The following is a 14,522-nucleotide window of genomic DNA, read 5'->3' as shown; positions in this document are numbered from 1 at the left end:
TTGAGGACAGAGTCACGTCCGCCATGCCATCCCTAACCTTTTCCCAGTCCCCATTGGATGTCCGGCTTTGCCAGTGTTGCAGAAAGTTTTTCAGTACGCTGACAACATGCACAAGCACGCTGAATACGTTTTCGTAAACGTATTCAACGTCAGCAAAACGTTGGTCTCCTGCCGTCCAGGAATTCATACGCGCCGAGATCTTATCGAAGACAGCTGCCGGCTTCTGGTTGGTGGCGATGCGGATTGCGCCCGTAGCAGGCAGTGCTTCCGGACGAGCAGATGCCAGTGCGAGGTTGTGCACGCTGCAGCTGCCTATCAGACAGCAGCAAGAAATTGGATTCCGTGGCGGGCCTCGCATTCCCCTGCGGCTGCACGCCGAGCAGACAGAGCGCGTTCCGCCCGCGGCTGCACCGCCATGCTCACAATCCTCGGCTGCGCGCTCTGCCCGCCGCTAACAGGTCCAGGCGGCTGTAAACCACGACGCCGTGGCGAATAGCCACTTCTACAAGAAGACAACCTCTGCGCGAAACAGCGTGGCAAGAACATACACGAATTACCCTAAACATTACGACCACATGCTTAATAGCCTGTTGGTGATTCTGCGTAGCATGCATTTCACCTTTCTAGGAAATAGCTCTAAGCACTTTGGGACTAAAAAATGACGTCATCAGTCCCCTAGACTTAGAACTGCGTAAACCTAACTAACCTAAGAACATTACACACATCAATGCCCGAGGCAGGATTAGAATCTGCGACTGTGGCAGCAGCGCGGTTCCGGACTGAAGCGCCCAGAACGGCTAGGCCACAGCGGCTGCCTGACCTTTGCAGAATTCCGGAGGTATGTGGCATCAGATGTCCGCGCACATGTCACAAAGTTCCCGTAAGCTACTGGCCAGTGGGCTGTGAGCTTAGAACCGGCGCCCGATAGTGTCCCAGATGTATTCCATGGTGCTCTTCTTCTTCTTCTTCTTCAACACTGAAGCTCCAAAGAAACTGGTGTAGGCCTGCATATTCAAATACAGAGATATGTAAACAGGCGAATACGGCTCTGCGTTCGACAACGCCTATATAAAATAACAAGTGTCTGGCGCAGCTGTTAGAACGGTTACTGCTGCTACAATGGCAGGTTATCAAGATTTAAGTGAGTCTGCCGGTGGTGTTATAGTCAGCGCACGAGCGATGGGACACAGCACCTCCGAGATAGCGATGAAGTGGGGATTTTCCCTTACGACCATTCCACGAGTTACCGTGAATATCAGATCTCCGACATCGGTGGCCCAGAAGAAGATCCTGCAAGAATGGGACCAACGACGACTGAAAAAAATCGTTCAACGTGACAGAACTGCTGCAGATTTCAGTTCTGGGCCATCAACAAATGTCAGCGTGCGAGTAATTCAACGAAACATAATCGATATGGGCTTTCGGAGCCGAAGGCTCACTGAACTCTGATTTCTCTTATTTTATTATGATTGTCATTTCTCCTTACGTAGGTGGGTGTCATCAAAATATTTTCGCATTCGGAATAGAAAGTTGGTGATTCAAAGTTTGTAAATAGATCTCGCCGCGAAGGAGACCACCTTTGTTTCAGTGACTGCCACCCCAACTCGCGTATGATATCAGTGACACTCTCACCCCTATTGCAAGATGACACGAAACAAGCTGCGCTTCTCTGCACTTTTTCATGTCCGTTGTGCATTGTGACGAACTTGGGCAATTCCAGCAGGACAATGCCACACCACACACGTCCAGAATTGCTACAAAGTTGTGAGTTTAAACACTTCCGCTGGCCTCCAAACTCCCCAGACATGAACATTATTGAGCACATCTGGGATGCCTTGCAACGTGCTGTTCAGCAGAGATCGCCACCACTCATACTCTTATGGACAGCCCTGCAGGATCCATAGCGTCAGTTAGCTCCAGTACTACTTCAGACATTAGTCGAGTCCATGCCACGTCGTGTTGCGGCACTTCTGCGTGCTTGCGGGAGCCACTAAACGATATTAGGCAGATGTACCAGTTTCTTAGGCTCTTCAGTGCAGTGTTGCCATGATAAATTATTTCAGCATTTTTTGTGGGATATTGGACTACCAGAAGGTTGTTGATAGACCCGACTTTCCAGTATTGATTAACGTATTCCATATAAAGCGAAAAAGATTAACATCAAGAGAGTCTAGTTTTATCACGACTAGGATTCTTACTGAAAACGAATTCAGTGCCAACGATGAATGGAAACGTTGTTGGAAAAAGCACTGTCCGTCGCAATGCCTGAAACCACCCTTCTGCCGACCGCGGTGGTCTCGCGGTTCTAGGCGCGCAGTCCGAAACCGTGCGACTGCTACGGTCGCAGGTTCGAATCCTGCCTCGGGCATGGATGTGTGTGATGTCCTTAGGTTAGTTTGGTTTAAGTAGTTCTAAGTTCTAGGGGACTAATGACCACATCAGTTGAGTCCCATAGTGCTCAGAGCCATTTGAACCATTTGAACCACCCTTCTCCAGGAGAAGCCCCATGGATTAGACCAGCGTCGGGCAATTTAGGCTGCTCTTAATTGCATCCGAATGGATAGTGGAAGATGTGGTAACACTGTCCACAAGTGAGGAAAATCTTCATCACCATCTTGTGACTGTGGTGCTGAGGGACACACAGTTGTTGAAGTATCATCAGGAGCCACACGTGTTTACATCCTAATTTCGAAGATTTTATGACGGCTTTGAGAGTGTGATAAACTATACAAAACTCCTTGATAGTCACCTATGGCTATTATTTTGCTGAAGAGTTGTGTTGAATTATAGTTTTGCAGTAGTTTAGTTAGCTTTGTACAGGGTGATAATTATTTAACTATAACAAAAAATCGTAAATTAGTTATAGACTAAATAAAAAGGAGTCGCATGTGTTCAGATACGGAGAATATGACGCCCAATCGAAGCCTACGCCAGAGGACTCTGGGTACCCCAGGGCCAGAGTGCGCTCCCCAAAGTGCTCCTCCAGGACACCAAACACTCTCCTGCTTCGATGGTGTCGACCTCCGTCTTACATGAACCACATCTTCTCGAAATATCTATCACTTTTGATAATGGGGATGAAATCGTCACCCAAAACTTTCACATACCTTTCTGTAGTCACCGTACCATCGAGGAATATCGCACAGATTATTCCATGACTGGACACTGCGCACCCGAAAGTCACCCGATGAGGGTGAAGAGACTTCCCGATCGCGAAATGAGGTTTCTCAGTCCCCCACGTGCCCCAAGTTTGCTTACTGGCGAACCCATCCAGATGAATGTGGGCTTCGTCGCTAAACCAAACCATATTCACATCAAAGTCCTTTTCGTCAATTCCGTGGACAATAGTGCTGGCGAAACACAACCTCTGTTCTATGAGCCTGGAGCTTAATGGCTGATGGGTTTTAATTTTGTATCGGAAGAGATGCAGGTCTTCGGCAAGAATTTCTTGCAGCGTCTCCCAAGTTGATTTCGACCTGTTGTACAATTCGTGTGAGTGATGTCGTGGAGCAAGTTTGAAACACAGCGTGTCTTCTCGATGTTTGCACGACCGACATTGCCAACACTGTCATCACGAACACTGCCCATTCTCTCAAACTTGAGGATCAAATTCTTGACTGTTAGCACACTTGGACCGGTTGTCTTCAGCTAGAACTCGGTCGCAAACTTCCTTTGAGCCCCAGTTGGGCTGGTATTGCTCGCACAGCACGCCTTCACAAGCGCTACACGCTCAGGCACGTTGTACCCGGACATTTTCACGTGCAAATCACCGACAATAACAAGGCACGTGCTCACGCACATACTGATTCCCATCATGCCCCGCGGCCAACCGTGCAGTTTGAACGTCCTGACGAAAACCATTCCGAAGTTATGACGTTTCTATTTCATATAGTTCAGTATATGCATAGCTAGTGATGTCCTGATTCAAAAACCATTAATATATGCCTTTCAATAAATAAACAAATTAATCTTCTTGCAATGAGTATCTGTTCCGAACATTGGTGCTCAACACAGTTACACAGCCTTGCTGTTTCTAAAAATTTCCTGGCTAATGTGTGAAGTTCATGTTCTTAATTCTCCAAGCCAAAATATTCTTCTTTGTCCTCTTCCTCTTTTACCATTATCTTCCATTGAAGCACGTTCTACAGCAGTTTGTACCCTTTAGGAAACAGCATTACATGGCCGAGATATTCTAGTTTTTGCATTTGACTGTGTTTAGGACTTATTTTTCTTTCTTAATTTCGCTTAGAGTGTACTTGTTAGTAGTTTTATCTGCGCGTGGCAGTCTTAGCGTTTTGCTGTACAGCCATATCTCGAATTCTTCAAATAGTTTGCTCGCCGTCTCGATCAACTTCCAGGTCTCAGTTCCATAGAAAAGGAGCGAAAATAGGTATCAACGTAGAAATTCGATTGAGAGATTATGGTTCTTGAATACATTAGTTGTTTTACAAAACTCCACTCTGCCCTTCTCTTTGCGCAATTTAATGTCTTGTGACATTAGCTATAAATGATAGTTCCCAGATATGTGTATTTATTTACGTGTTCCGTACGTTTGCCATTAACGTTTAGATGACTGTTTGAAATGTATTTCTTGCTGATGAGCATTATTTTCGTTGTACTTGCTTCGATTGCCAGGACGTAACACTCACTTGTTTCTTTGATTCGTGATACGAGATGTCGAAAACTATTTAAGCTCTCGCGAATTATAATAGCATCATCAGCATAGCGGATTTTGTTCAGCTTCTCTCCATTCAGGACGATCACTGCTTCGATATTTTCAAGCACTTCTTGGAGATATCTTCCTGACAAAGATCAAATACCAGTGACGAAATAATATAGCCTGACTCATTCTTTGGCATGTCAGTTTTGTCATTTTCTATTCTCACAGCAGCATATTGATTCAAGTACACGAGGGTGTGCTGAAAAGCAATGCATCGTAATTTTTTACGTGAAAACACTTAAATGTTTTTAAATAAAACAAATGTTATTAATATTCTACAGCTCCATTCTTCACGTCAACCTATTTCCGGCCATCTACTGCTTGAGGACTCCACATTGTAGCGAGTAATTGGGCGATCTACTGCTTGAGGACTCCACATTGTAGCGAGTAACTGGGCGATCTGTAACGTAACTACGTCAGTACTTGGGAAACAGACTGCCGCAACCGAGATTCGAATTCGAAGAGTTCATCCACCCTGTCGTAACACTCATCGATAACCGAATTGGTCCCAACCGATTTTCATCTGTTTCCTTCCCTTTGGTAGTGATGAAGTGGTGCAAGCGAAACGAGATTATGGTTATGTCAACAAAGTCATTCTTCACTGACGGCGTGAACAAACTGGTCTCTCGTTGGCGGAAATGTGTTCGTCACCAGAGTGACAATGTTGAGAAATAAACATGTAGATATGAAGAATAAAGATGTAGAATGTTAATAGCGACTGTTTGATTTAAAAAGCCATAAGAGTTTTCACATTAGATATTCAGCGGCCTTTGCTACCCATCACGCCCCTGTAATTGAATATGAGTCTAAGGCATTTGTCATTGATCGCACTATTTTTAACATAATTCATTTTGTAATATTCTAATCTGTAAGAGGTCTTTGATAATCACTAAAAGAGGCGTATACGCCACAGTCAATGTACAAGCTATGGGGGGAGATTAGAGCGGCAGAGCTAGATTAAAACTGAAGAAACTACAAAAAGGTGCTAATTTAAGGAGATGTGATCTGGATAAACTGAAAGAAATAGAGGTTGTAGAGAGTTTCAGGGAGAGCATAAGGGAACAATTGACGGGAATCGAGGAAAGAAATACAGTAGAAGAAGAATGGGTAGCTCTGAGGGATGAAGTAGTGAAGGCAGCAGAAGATCAAGTAGGTAAAAAGACGAGGGCTAGTAGAAATCCTTGGGTAACAGAAGAAATATTGAATTTAATTGATGAAAGGAGAATCTATAAAAATGCAGTAAATGAAGCAGGCAAAAAGGAATACAAACGTCTCAAAAATGAGATAGACAGGAAGTGCAAAATGGCTACGCAGGGATGGCTAGAGGACAAATCTAAGGATGTGGAGGCTTATCTGACTAGGGGTAAGATAGATACTGCCCACAGGAAAATAAAAGAGACCTTCGGAGAAAAGAGAGCCACTTGTATGAACATCAAGAGCTCAGATTAAAACCCAGTTCTAAGCAAATAAGGGAAGGCGGAAAGGTAGAAGGAGTATATAGAGGGTTTATACAAGGGTGATATACTTGAGGGCAATATTATGGGAAATGGAAGAGGATGCAGATGAAGACGAAATGGGAGATGAGATACTGCGGGAAGAGTGTGACAGAGCACTGAAAGACCTGACTCGAAACAAGGCCCCGGCAGTAGACAACATTCCATTAGAACTACTGACAGCCTTGGGAGAGCCAGTCCTGACAAAACTGTACCATCTGGTGAGCAAGGTATAGGAGACAAGCGGAATACCCTCAGACTTCAAGAATAATATAATAATTCCAATCCCAAAGAGATCAGGTGTTGACAGATGTGAAAATTAGCGAACTATCAGTTTAATAAGTCACCGCTGCAAAATACTAACGCGAATTCTTTACAGACGAATGGAAAAACAGGTAGAAGCGGACCTTGGGGAAGATCAGTTTGGATTCTGTAGAAATGTTGGAACACGTGAGGCAATACTAACCTTACGACTTATCTTAGAGGAAAGATTAGGAAAAGGCAAACCTACGTTTATAGCATTTGTAGACTTAGATAAAGCTTTAGAAAATGTTAACTAGAATACTCTCTTTCAAATTCTGGAGGTGGCAGGGATAAAATACAGGGAGCTAAAGGGTATTTACAATTTGTACAGAAACCAGATGGCAGTTATAAGAGTCGAGGGACATGAAAGGGAAGCAGTGGTTGGGAAGGGAGCGAGACAGTGTTGTAGCCTCTCCCAGATGTTATTCAATCTGTATATTGAGCAAGCAGTAAAGGAAACAAAAGAAAAATTCGGAGTAGGTATCATATTCCATAGAGAAGGAATAAAAACGTTGAGGTTCGCCGATGACATTGTAATTCTGTCAGAGACAGCAGAGGACTTGGAAGAGCAGTTGAATGGAATTGACAGTGTCTTGAAAGGAGGATATAAGATGACCATCAACAAAAGCAAAACGAGGATAATGGAATGTAGTCGAATTAAGTCGGGTGATGCTGAAGGAATTAGATTAGGAAATGAGACACTTAATATAGTAAAGGAGTTTTTCTATTTGGGGAGCAAAATGACTGATGATGGTGAAGTAGAGAGGATATAAAATGTAGACTGGCAATGGCAAGGAAAGCGTTTCTGAAGAAGAGAAATTTGTTAACATCGAGTATAGATTTAAGTGTCAGGAAGTCATTTCTGAAAGTATTTGTATGGAGTGTAGCCATGTATGGAAGTGAAACATGGACGATAAATAGTTTGGACAAGAAGAGAATAGAAGCTTTCGAAATGTGGTGCTACAGAAGAATGCTGAAGATTAGATGGGTAGATCACATAACTAATGAGGAGGTATTGAATTGAATTGGTCAGAAGAGGAGATTGTGGCACAACTTGACAAGATGAAGGGACCGGTTGGTAGGACATGTTTTGAAGCATCAAGGGATCACAAATTTAGCATTGGAGGGCAACGTGGAGGGTAAAAATCGTAGAGGGAGACCTAAAGATGAATACACTAAGCAGATTCAGAAGGATGTAGGTTGCAGTAGGTACTGGGAGATGAAGAAGCTTGCACAGGATAGAGTAGCATGGAGAGCTGCATCAGACCATTCTCAGGACTGAAGACCACAACAACAACAACTGTTGCTACTGGGCCGTGGCGAGCGGCTGGCGATTACGCGGTCTTGGAAAAACCCGAGCGGCAGCGAATGGCCGTGTTGGAGCACTTGGAAGAATTTATATTTCAGAGTGGAGTTGATAAAAAGAAAACTAAGAGTGATACAGAGGTACGAGTTGGCACTCATGGACAGAAAAATATGTAAAGCTAAATTATATAGGCACGTCACAAAAATATACAATAGCTAAAAGTTATTGCCATCTTAAAAATTGTAAATTTGTGAAGGTTCAAAAGCTAATATCTCGGCAATGCTTTAGCCGATTAATATAAACAAAGTGTCTACGGATGCCGCAAGTAGAGCTGCATCAAGCCAACAAACCCGATTTAGCAAAACAATTACCAGTTTTGAATGAGAGTTCGAAATATGGGATTTGACTGAGAGAAACTGTGTTTTTGATAATAAATAAATTTAAAGAGTTGAAACTAATGGCAGCATTCTAAAGTTTAAAGAGGCAGGTGAGTAATTAGGTACGTATTTTTATTTGTTTATTTATGTTTGGTATCAAATTCGGGGAATAGCAAAATCACGCCACAAGAGCATTAATTGTGAAAAACCGTGACAGATACAGAACATTGGACTTTAAATTGTTATTGCCCGAAAAATTTCTATAATTTTCAGTATATGGTATGTGGTTTAGTGTTTAGTTTTAGAATATTCGCAATTTTTGTCAACATTGTTTTGAGCTACGCAGTCGTTTCGAGGGTGTATAGGGCGGCCATCTATGAGGACAGTTGAGTTTGAGCGACGCTAAGAGTCGGACGTGCCGCCCATCTGGGGGTAGTAGTGGGTTCGTAGCCGCGTTCGGGGACAAGCACGTATGTAGCGACGTTCGAAAACGATCAAGCTGAGCGCAATATAGTGGTTCAGGTCAGCAGACGACAGTGTACTTTGTGAACTGTGAACAGACTGTCGAGTGCCGTGATCGCGACATATGAATTTTATAGTGAAGTGATGTAGCATCATTTATTAACGCCCCTCCTTACGTAAAAGCTCCTGGGACTGCATTTTAAGTGTTTAGTGAATATACTGAAGGCTATTCGTGTAAAAATGGGAATAAACTACTTGTTCAAATTACAAATCAACGTTAATGTCTAAATATTTTAAATTTCACAGCAATACCTGCCTGTATTGTTTTTTAATATTTTATTTCAGCTTAAAAATTGAGTTTACTATAGGTGTGATCTGGCACCCTATGAGGAAAAATATAGCCAAATAATGAGACCAGCCACATCTCTGGGTCGCTCAATTAAGCTGAGTGTAACAAATACATATATTTTCATGCCATAGCTCGTGGGGGCTCGATCTAACTATACAAATTTACATTATGTTCGAGTATAATGACTTTTCTGGAGACTAGAAATCTACTCTGTAGGAATCAGCATGTGTTTCGAAAAAGACGTTCGTGTGAAACCCAGTTCGCGCTAATCGTCCACGAGACTCAGAGGGCCATAGACACGGGTTCACATGTAGATGCCGTGTTTCTCGACTTGCGCAAGGCGTTCCATACAGTTCCCCACAGTCGTTTAATGAACAAAGTAAGAGCATATGGACTATCAGACCAATTGTGTGATTGGATTGAGGAGTTCCTAGATAACAGAACGCAGCATCTCATTCTCAATGGAGAGGAGTCTTCCGAAGTAAGTGTGATTTCAGGTGTGCCGCAGGGGAGTGTCATAGGACCGTTGCGATTCACAATATACATAAATGACCCGGTGGATGACATCGGAAGTTCGCTGAGGCTTTTTGCAGATGATGCTGTGATGTATCGAGAGGTTGTAACAATGGAAAATTGTACTGAAATGCAGGAGGATCTGCAGCGAATTGACGCATGGTGCACGGAATGGCAATTGAATCTCAATGTAGACAAGTGTAATGTGCTGCGAATACATAGAAAAATAGATCCCTTATCACTTAGCTACAAAATAGCTGGTCAGCAACTGGAAGCAGTTAATTCCATAAATTATCTGGGAGTAGGCATTAGGAGTGATTTAAAATGGAATGATCATATAAAGTTGATTGTCGGTAAAGCAGAAGCCAGACTGAGATTCATTGGAAGAATCCTAAGGAAATGCAATCCGAAAACAAAGGAAGTAGGTTACAGTACGCTTGTTCGCCCACTGCTTGAATACTGCACAGCAGTGTGGGATCCGTACTAGATAGGGTTGATAGAAGAGATAGAGAAGATCGAACGGAGAGCAGCGCGCTTCGTTACAGGATTATTTAGTAATCGCGAAAGCGTTACGGAAATGATAGATAGACTCCAGTGGAAGACTCTGCAGGAGAGACGCTCAGTAGGTCGGTACGGGCTTTTGTTAAAGTTTCGAGAACATACCTTCACCGAAGAGTCAAACAGTATATTGCTCCTTAGAACGCTCGGCTATTTCCGGGAGGCAAAGCAACTTTCGTTCACAATGCCTTCCGTTTGGTGCTGCTGTTTCCCCAGCTTTCATTGCCCTTACTGCTGATCTCATCATTTCTTCTGCTACAGTATCAGACGCTGTTCCTCCACAGGCTTCTGGTGTTTGCTATTTCCGGCAGCGATAGATGGATGCAGAGGAGCTGCCGTGTGTATGCATTGGAATAGTATGGCAACACTGCCACTGAGGGCGCGTGCGGAGGGTGTCATAGGCGGAGCCACGGACCGAAGTTAGTGTTTACTTCACGGTCGGCAATAGGACTGGCCCAGAACTTCTAACGCTGATTTGAAAGCCCGCAGACCAAGGCTAAGACCTTCGGCACACGGACCGTTCATTCCAACGTCAATGTTGAGCGTACCGAGTTCAGCGTGCTGCTGTATTCCCATAAACTGTGCGACTTGTGCATAAGGACGGCATGTCACAACATGATATATACCATCTCAGCAGGCTCCAGCCACAGGTGTTGGCTGTATCTGACTCATAAATAACACAGTTTGTTTACGAAGAAATCGACGAATGTCATATTCCTACGTCATCTCTATTAAAAGACCCATTTCGTCCCTTGTCTATATGCAAGTCGTTCTGTTCTGTTGGTTGGTTGATTCGGGGGAGGGAATCGAACAGCAATGTCATCGGTGCCGTCGGAAGGAGGTCGGTCGTGCCCTTTCAGAGGTACCACCCCGCCGTTTGCCCAAAGCGATTTGGGGAAATCACGGAAAACCTAAATCAGGATGGTCTAATGAGGGTTTGAACCGTCGGCCTCCCGAATGCGAGTCCAGAGTGCTAACCTCTGCTCCACGTCGCTCGGTGTATTGCTCTGTCTGTAGTAAACATCAATAAAAATTTTCAGTATCCTTCAACACGTTATAAGGCAAAAGGGAATGTGGAATATACAGTCAGTAAGGATTTCAGTACACACAAATTCCCACTTTTTAGTAAAACCCGAAGGTCATTTTTTTATCGCTCTTTCTATTCAGTAGGAGAACCTGTAGAATACGTGAAATCCAAGTTATAAAAAAAAAAGGGGCAAAATCTCTTAATGCAAGCGGTGGAAGCTCTCGTGTACATAAAGCCAATCGAATACACACACTCCTGAGAGAGAGCGCACTTATATTGACATACCATCGAATTTTGAGGAATATATTTCTATTAAATTAATAATAAAGACTCAGAGCGTATTGGAATATGCGAAGGTGAATAAATAATAAAAAAGGTTGGATGTGGTGAAACTTGAAACTACAATACACCGTACTGCGATTTATAATTCTACTTTTCTCTTCATCACGGTATGGTGAACTTTGGTAAATTGTGCCTTGTTTTATATGTTATTATATTACGAAGGCTTTAATCGCAGATACTAAATGACACGTTATTATAATAGTTTTAATTATCGTACCAAGCAAAATGGACTTCAGTGTGTTTTTGCCTTGAAACGGAATACTTTCATAACACGCAAATTTCAATTCGAAAATTATTTAACCATCAATATGACGTTTCCCGTCATTGTATGACAACAAACCGTACCATTAAACGACGTGTTTTTGCTGTTGATTTGAAACGGCATATACAGGGTGTTACAAAAAGGTACGGCCAAGCTTTCAGGAAACATTTCTCACACACAAAGAAAGAAAATTTGTTATGTGGACATGTGTCCGGAAACGCTCACTTTCCATGTTAGAGCTCATTTTATTACTTCTCTTCTAATCACATTAATCATGGAATGGAAACACACAGTAACAGAACGTACCAGCGTGACTTCAAACACTTTGTTACAGGAAATGTTCAAAATGTCCTCCGTTAGAGAGTATACATGCATCCACCCTCCGTCGCATGGAATCCCTGATGCGCTGATGCAGCCCTGGAGAATGGCGTATTGTATCACAGCCGTCCACAATACGAGCACGAAGAGTCTCTACATTTGGTACCGGGGTTGCGTAGACAAGAGCTTTCAAATGCCCCCATAAATGAAAGTCAAGAGGGTTGAGGTCAGAAGAGCGTGGAGGCCATGGAATTGGTCCGCCTCTACCAATCCATCGGTCACTGAATCTGTTGTTGAGAAGCGTCCGAACACTTCGACTGAAATGGGCAGGAGCTCCATCGTGCATGAACCACATGTTGTGTCGTACTTGTAAAGGCACATGTTCTAGCAGCACAGGTAGAGTATCCCTTGTGAAATCATGGCGGTGAATTGAGGAAGTACAGTACATACTGACGAAACTAAAATGAGCTCTAACATGGAAATTAAGCGTTTCCGGACACATGTCTTCATAACATCTTTTCTTTATTTGTGTACGAGGAATGTTTCCTGAAAGTTTGGCCGTACCTTTTTGTAACACCCTGTATTCTTAGATGTAAACTTAATACCCACCAAATATGGGAATGAACTGAAGGCCAGTATGGTGTTGATAGACTCTGTACTGAAAACAGATGGCGTACATGTGACATATGTGGCGTTCTTTATTCTGATTGGACTGTGTTCAAACGCACGTTCAGAATATCTGCCCTGCCTGATACTGCTCTACACCTTAGCAAACATTCCCCAACGTGGTTTCTCCATGCTAAGTCGCGTGTTCGTTCCCTCTCCGGGGGTTCAGCCACCCAGATTGTAGCTGAGCCGCTGTTGACTACTCTAATTACATTTATGTCGAGAGTGAGGACTACACGGTGTTATTACACCCGTGCCGACGTCGGACGTTACGACGCATGTGAGGATCTTTCTTTTTCTTAAAGTGTTGAACTGTAGCCACCAAGGACCTGCCATATAGTTCAGAGGTGGAAGGAGCGGTTACACCTCCAGGAGCAGTAGCAAAAGCTGCAGCAGGAGCAGATGCGGGAACCGCTCAAATGCAATGCGGAATTGCTCCGTGCTCTCACTACTTTGATAGTGGGCTGGGCTCAAACTGGAAGCTTCCTACCTTGCCGCCGCTGACGCCGTTCGCCAGTTTCGATGGGGCTGTGGGAAGGTGGGAGAATTTTCTGCACTGCCAGATAAGCCGTATCGTCGATCCAGTTGATAAGGGTGCCTTGTCCAGTAGCGCGAGTTTGTACTAAATCGTGCAGAATCTGAATCCCTTTACTGATCCTCAAAAACTTACCTTTGATGGACTTTGCTTTTGTTTTACTTACTTTAGACAAACTCTGTCAGGAGAATTTTGATCATAAAATACATGTTCTGGCGGCATATTTTTGGGCTAGATGCCATTCTGTTTTTCGCTTCCACATAATTGATAAAGTACATTTAGCGTATCAGCCGGTCTCCTTCCAATATTAGGATACTTTAATATGGTTGTACGACCATCTGTTCTAGAATACCGTGAGTTGGGCTGAAAATTTTGATGTCCATGTCATACTTAAGCCGTCTGCAATAGCTAATTTGTTTTCCTCGTTCCCTGTTACCTTCACAATGTGTGTTAAGATCAAGGTCGATTTGCAGTGTTGGCAGGACCTCGACGTTGCTTTTTCTATTTCGCCAACTCAGTGGGCCACCACTTTGTTGGTGAAACTAGAAGGCGTAGTGCACCTTTGTCGAAATGTTAAACAGACGATAAATGAGCGATGTGTCGTGGGCTCGTATCCCAGTTCACAGCTGGAGGAGTTACTGGCGAAGTCGCCATGGAGGCGGCATTTGCCAAGTATCGGCTTGTGCAATGCATACTGCAGTTGCTGCTGGACGCCGCTTCTTGTTCTTAATGCTCAACATCCCCTTTGAGATACATCAGTTTAATTGCTAGCTTTTTGGAACCTTGTACACATCTGGAATTTATCAACAATATTTTGAAGAGTTAATTAAAGACATTCGTTGTTATATGAATTACCTTGACGACATCTGGATCGTACGCTCCATGAAACAGGAGCATTTGCGGATTTTGCAGGTGGCTATCCAATGAATGGCCTTTTTTTACAAACAATAAATATGTAGTTTTTCCCCATGAGGGTGCTTTGTTTGAATAATAAGCTCAGGGAAGATGGCCGTGTGGACGATTACACCAAAGCTATCGTCAACATACTGGTGTCCAAGAAGGTGAAGGCGCTTGAGTCTATTTAGGCAAGATTTCATTTTATGGTAAGTTCGTTCTCAAGGCTACAAACATCTGCTACCCTCCTAACAAGCTCTGCCAGAAGGGCGACAGATTTGTGTGGTGTGCAGATTGACAATAAAACTGTCAGATCCTCGAGCAGTGTTTGTGGTATTGTCTTTGACACATCTCAATCCGGAACTGGTGCTGTCCTGTTGCACCAGAACCCAGATGG

The sequence above is a fragment of the Schistocerca gregaria genome, chromosome 8, assembly GCF_023897955.1.
Source record: "Schistocerca gregaria isolate iqSchGreg1 chromosome 8, iqSchGreg1.2, whole genome shotgun sequence".
Classification (NCBI taxonomy): Eukaryota; Metazoa; Arthropoda; class Insecta; order Orthoptera; family Acrididae; genus Schistocerca; species Schistocerca gregaria.
Note: the sequence above shows the minus strand (reverse complement) of the source record.